The 6,698-nt window shown below is 46.2% G+C and overlaps 1 protein-coding gene across 2 annotated transcripts in view; it reads left to right on the forward strand.

Annotated features, from left to right (window-relative positions):
• The first annotated feature begins 6 nt into the window (after positions 1-6).
• Positions 7-6,698, forward strand: part of glis2b (GLIS family zinc finger 2b) — a 22,211-nt gene continuing 15,519 nt past the window's right edge. For both annotated transcript variants that reach the window (XM_035654637.1, XM_035654636.1), the window contains exon 1: positions 7-792. The gene's annotated coding sequence lies outside the window, so the exon portion shown is untranslated. The remainder of the gene's footprint in view (positions 793-6,698) is intronic.

Below are 6,698 nucleotides of genomic sequence, written 5' to 3' on the forward strand. Positions count from 1 at the left end.
AGAGAGAAAAAAAAAACAAGAGTCACGGGGATAACTGCGAGAAAAAGAAAAAGCAAACAGCCCCACCTCGGCATCTGGAAAAGCACCGAAGAAGGAGACGATCCTCCCCTTCTACCCCACACCCCGACGCCAACCCGCCCTATCTACCCTACCCACCACTTCGTGCCATCCCTCTGCTTTCAATCTGCCCTCCCACCCCGCCAGGAGAACCACGACCACCCATAGGAAACCCCCACTTGACCAGCGTTGCCATTGAGCGATGCGCTTTGAATTTAGGAAGAAATCACCTTTTTTTTTTGTTGCGTTTTTTTGATGTACAAACACAACCAGTGCTTCTTCGCTTTTTTCCTCAGCGGGAACAGTTAAGGCTACGGATTTGGGTGTTTACACTTTTTTGACGGGTTTCCAGTGGCGTGATAACATGCTGAATATATCATCCCACGGCAACAGACCAGGCTGTCATTCCATAGATTAGTCTTTATTTCAAATAACCGGCTGTCACACACGCGTTTGCGTTTCTGAGCTCGTATGTTTGGTTTTTCCATGCTTAGAAATAATCCTGACAATGGTCTGGGAACGGACCGCCTCTCCAGACACATAGTAATCTCTTTTTCAAGACGCATCAGCTCTGCATTTGGTTTTTATCGGAGAAAAAGCGACGAATTGACGAGGGAGTCATTTGACACCGTCGCCGCTTGAGCCCATAGGACTTTGCGTGCGAAGTTTGCACCGGGAAGAGGGGGGCCAAGTCGGAGATATCTCGGCCATATCCGCGGCATTTTTCCCTGTAAGGTAAGCCAGGGGCGACCCCCAGTCTTGCATGTCAAGTCTTGTGTTTTGTGTCGGCTGTCATGTTGTGTCCACGTTGGCCCGAGTGCGCCGCTACAATGTGAAAAACCGCACGGGTTCAAACAGGGTAGTGACCTATTTTCAGAGACTCTCCAGCGGTGCGCCCATATCCTGCAGCCCGGACTTCCCGCACTGTCACATTCAAGGCCGGTGGCGGACGTGCTTTTGCCGGCGTTTGTGCCATTTACGCGGACGCAGTGTCAGTACCTCTTTTAACCCTTTCCGCACGTCTACATCCTCTGTTAAACCAGCGTCCACCCCCCCCTCCTCAACCCTGAGAGACATTTTTAGAGCAGTATCACAAATCCTGCCCTATATAGGGGCGTACATCACGGCTCAGCCAGCTGTTGTGCAAGATGCAGTCTCGTACCGAGCTCTCTGATGTTCTGTCACAACATCTGATAAAGAGTTCAACGTCTACAGGCTGCTCCCAGTCACTTGAACGAGTGATGTATTGGTAAATAAAAAGGTGGCTATTAAACTGTGACCGCCACATGAGATAAACACCCCCTAAAAATCTGGTTGATTTTCAGATTTACTATATCCACATAAAAGACTAAGTACGCTATTATTTCACGTTACCAAATGTTTTTCTATGTCAGAAAGTGCTGTATGTTTGTTTTTTTGTGTGTAGTTTTCCTTCTGTCTGTGTTCCTGGTCACAACAGCATATATATAGATAAGTCTACCTCTTTTCGGTTCACATATTAAGTAGAAATTAGAACTGGTTACATCATTTTATCACCATTGTTTAGACCAATTTTAAGTTAGTTGAGGCCAAGCATGTAGTGCAGGGGGCAAGGATGAGCACAGCCATAGAGGCCTAGATAAAGAGCTATTTTCCTCCAATTAAGCAATTCCACTGTCCCTGAATCTAATTGTGTGCACACTGGGACTGGGTTTGGGATGGACCTTCTCCCCATTGGCTGCCTCCCATGGGCCCATTGTTCCAGAAGATGCCAGGGGAAAGAGCAGAGCCCTGCCAAGGCGGACCTAACAAGCCCTGTGCTGGAGTGGAATAAGGCCTGATCATTAAAAAGCATTAGGCCACAATGCAGATCGAGGCACACTCAGGGGGCTGCTGTTGTATTCTGGATCAGAGGACGGCTGTATATTTCCAAGGTGACTGTGAGGTACTGTACAGTCAGTGAACACTATAACGTGTGGGCGCATGAGAGAAACTGTCACACAGATATCATATGAGACTGGAGGAGGTCTGGCTGTGGGCCCACTGGACCTCTCTCAAAGTATGTGGGGAAGAGGAGCAGTGAAAGAGGCCGTGCAGGCTTTGTGCAGTGGGAGGACTTTGACTCCCTCTCCTCCCTCCCTCTTCCAGGCCCCTGCTATTTAATCCATAACCCCTCTCTGAACTGTGAGCACAGGTGCTCCTCACATCCACAGCCTGCTCCCCGCATTGTTTATCCAATCAGCTGATGATCAGTTCAGCTGCAGGTCAACCATAACATCCATCTGATGGCCAGACGGAGAGGCATCTATCAGCATCGGCACACTGGTTATTCAGGCGATGCCTCTCTTACACAGCACTTAGTCACTGCAGAGAAAAGGCTCTCAGCTCCACCATAAAGCCAGATGTCTACTGTGGTCCAGCTGTGCATCCCTGTGGTGGCATTCCACACTTACAGGATGTGTGTGTGTGTGTGTGTGTGTTTGCATTGGCAGCTTTTTTTTTTTTTTTGCTGTACATTTTCTCATCCTGACTGCATGCTTGGCCAGATGTAGATTCTTGGACAGCTGCTGGGAGCAACAGCTTGCACAGAGTTTTGGTCTAAGTTTGACACCAACTTGCTTCATCTGCTGTAATTCGTATGCCAAAGGATGGATATACCATGAAGGCTTTTCCTCATGCCAGTCTCTGAAATCGAATCACGGGTGTGGTTGTCACCTCCCCTCCCCTGTTTTCCTGTGCCTTGAGATTTTGCCACACACCACAACTGTGTGAGATCATACCCCTAAGGTACCAAAACTGTGTGAGGGAAAGGCAGCTGCTTTATGGTGGAAAAGGTGGACCCTAATGGCATATTCCTGCGTCAGAGAGCAACCACAAGGCTTGTGGTAGAGGGATGGTGGGAACCCACAGTGCACTTGTACTTAATGCCTTAAACCAGGCTAATAAAAAGTGTACCGCATCAGATATAAAGAGAAGCACGTTCAGTCGATTCTTACATTGTGAGAACTCTCGTCTGAAATCCAAGGTGATGGGACTAGGTTGTGTTTTTAACGCAGTGTTGTCGGGCCGTTAAAATATGTTTGCCAGTGGAGGGGAAAAACTCTGGAGGACTATGACTGCTACCAGTATGTGGGAGTGAATGTAAGTGGCACAAACTACGCTGGGAGAGTGTTTGAATTGATATCACAGTGGGGTTCCATAGCTGCTGGGGATTACGGTCAAGCTGAAAGGCAACTGAGCAGCAGGGGAGGGAAGATTATAGTGGTCAGTGAATGTGGCAGCACACAGTGAAAACCAGGCACCTGATACACACTTTCATTTATCTTCACAGGGATAAGAGCCACTTTATTTTAGATTCCCATGACAGATGTGTCCTTTCTGGGGGGTTACACTTGTACACAATAACTCTGTAGCAATTAATGCTAATCAGATTTATAATCAGACAGTGTTCTGATTCATCCACGAGGGTGCTCCACAGATGGGATATGACTAACATTAGGTTATGTCATGTTGAATCTTGAGTTGCATGTCCCAGTTCTTGACCTTTGATTGGGCTTAAAATGTCAGAGGAGACGCATGATGTAGTCAATTATGAAGCCATGTAAAATTAGCTGGAGAGAGGATGTGGTATCCATCAGATTTGGATAAATTATTTTAAAACCCCATAAAAAAAATCATATTTACTTGAATGTTAGTTAAACAAACACTGTGATGCATTACAGTGTTCATGACAATATGAAAAATGTGCCTTTCATTACCAACAAATGAATATCATTAAGGTTCACAAGCCACCTGTTATTGCTAACTTCACCTCCTTACTTTATAATTAATTCAAGGTTCTTGGCAAATTCTTGGTTATTTTGCAGGTGATAATGACTGTTTGGTATTCCCGTAGAAATCATAGGAGCCACAAGGCTGAAGACGTCAACGTGACTCATTAAAATAGAGCTGATTCAATAGCTGAACTTAAGTTCAACTTTCAAATGACAGCAGACGGCAGATGACTCTCTCAGCTCTCATATCATTACAGTCCAACTCTGTGCATTTTTTCCACTAAATATTTTATCAGTAATCATTGCCATGTGTGCAGCAGTGGAGTGATACACTCATACTTTGGAGTGCTGCAGTGTGATGTGGCTGTGTGGGGTGATGGCCCGACTCCTGGACACATACATTAAGAATAGATAAAGCGCATACAGAGCTTGACTCACACCAACTTGCAAACTGAAGGAGACCAGTGCATACCGCTTTGCTCCCTGGCTGGCTGGGCTCACGGGCCGTGCATTTTTCTCCAGTTAAACTGTAACCACTAATCACCTCACGGCCTCACTGTTTCCTCCTGTAGCAGACCATTTCTGGGTCCCCAGGGTGGGTTAAAATGACCCCTTGGGGGAATATATGGTCTGCCCTTTTTAAAATCACCCGCGTGGGACATCCCAAATGCACACAGGACTCTTACTCTTTCTTCGAGGATCCGCCATGGTGAAGTTTAGGGGTCAGTTCCTCTGCTGCAAGTCTGCAGGCCTGCATTTCCAAAATAAACACAGACAACTCAGTGCCTCACTCCAGCTACCCCACCCTACCTCTTCTCATTCTCTTTAATGCTCCTTCTGCGCTCTCTGCTCAGTGTTGCTATCGTGAGAGAATTTCAGCTTGCAGAGCCCTTCAGACAATACGCAGACCATGTCTGGGGCAGGGCGCACTGAAAGAGGAAAAGTTAAAGAAAGAATACAGGAGTAAAGCCAAGACTTGTAAGAATAACAGCAATGTAAAGGAGCTGTCAGAGAAGGGGTGGAGGGAATAGAGGGAAACCTGCTTTTACAAAGTCCGTTTTGGGTTCGTTTCCACCTTAAATATTTCACTTATAGATGATTGCATACTTGGATCTAGCTGGAACCTTTCGATATCTGGGGTCTCAGTTCAAGGAGCTGTGAGCTGTACAGTAATATGCTCACAGCAATGCGGTTTAAGTGGAGACACAGCTGGTTTGTATTATTATTTACTTGCTTGGCCAACACCCTGGATTTTCTAGTATAACCTCAATAGCACTACAGCAGTTCAGTATGACTGAGGTATGTATGTGTGTATTTGCTTGTTTGAAGAGTAAAGAAAGGGAGGAGTCGGACAAGAGGGGCTCTGCGTGTAAGTATGGGTGAGAAATAACATGCTGGGAAGGGATAGATAGATAGATAGATAGGAAAGACTGGGGAGAGGGATTGATGGTGGGGGTTTTTTTTAAAAAAAAGAAGGGAATGAGGGAGAGACGGGTGAGGCATTTCTGAGACTCAAATAAGGCTCTCAAGTCTGGGCCTGGGCCTGGCTCCCTGTCTGGGCATATCCAGTCCTGTCAGCTAGCTTCCAGACTTTGCCCCCTTCACCCCCTCCTCTCTCCCTCTTCCCCTCCATCCCCGACTCCCTGGGACTCCATCTCCTCCTCCTTTTTTAACTCCGCTTCTGTTCCCTCTTTCTTTTCGTCCCTCCCTCGCGCTTTCGTCTCCCACTTTCCATGAGCCCCCAGCTTCATAAGTGACGCTTACATTATATAAGACATTCTCCATCTTATACATGCAGGAAAAGAGAGAGGGGGGAGAGAAAAAAAGTTTGGCCTGTAAGTGTTTACCTTCTCTGTGGTGTTGTGGAGATGTTGCCAGCACTAATTCAATTCATATGTAGCGTGGCTGTTTTTTCTTATGAGGGAGCCTTATGTAATTTGGAAATGTTTTAGGTTTGAGGTTACATTTGGTGAAATAAAGACTTATTCTGACCTTAGATGCTTTTACGAAATAGCCTCACTGTGTCTATTTAGTTGGTAAACGTTGTAATAATCAGTAGCCATCCTGAATAGTATCTACCTTAACATGGCCTCTCTCTCTTTTACTGCATCCAATTGATTACAGTGGCCTTGCTCCTTGTTTGCTCAGGTCTCAATGAATGGTGCTGTCAGTCACAGTGAGCTTTGCTATTTTTTAATTGATTCTAAATGTCAGTATTGATACAGGACAGAAGAGTGTGTAGTGAGTATCGCCCTGACCTTCACCATTAATTGAGATCCTCTCGTAGGCTCATTCTTTCCAAGGCGACAGATACGCTGTATGATTGCGTTTGTCCACAGCACATTTATTAGCCCTTGCTGCTTCAGTGTGTTTTCGCCAAATGAAAAGAGGAATCAGCTCCAGATCTTTCTGAAGCTTGTTTCCAACAGATCGCACACATCAGATGTGCCAACAAATTTAAATCAAGAGTTTAGTGCTACTCCATTTTACAGCATCATGCTCAACTCTGTCTGTCGCCATCTCAGTTGCCCTCCATCTGTCCCTTTGCATCTGTCTCTCTGCTCTCTTTTTCTGTTTCTCTCTCTCTCTCTCGGATGGAGCCGCAAAAGATAAAAGCTGTAGGGTGGAGCTTGTCACTTACTTGCGCTAGAACACAGGAACACAGAGAGAAAAGGAGAGGGAGGGAGATAAAGGGAGAAAAAGAGACGAGAGAAAAGACTGTCATATTGACCTTGTCTTATTGCCAGCCGTGGTGGGAGGGGGCACGGGGTGGAGGGTTACTCAGAGAAAACAGGCGGTCCCTGTGAGGAGGGAGAACACAGAGCTGCCGTTAAGTTGGCACCACCTCACAAGAAGAAGACAACACAAGCTTTGTGTGTACATATATAT

The sequence above is a fragment of the Morone saxatilis genome, unplaced genomic scaffold (genome assembly GCF_004916995.1).
Source record: "Morone saxatilis isolate NCDOM2014 unplaced genomic scaffold, NCSU_SB_2.0 Contig14, whole genome shotgun sequence".
In the NCBI taxonomy this organism is placed as follows: domain Eukaryota; kingdom Metazoa; phylum Chordata; class Actinopteri; family Moronidae; genus Morone; species Morone saxatilis.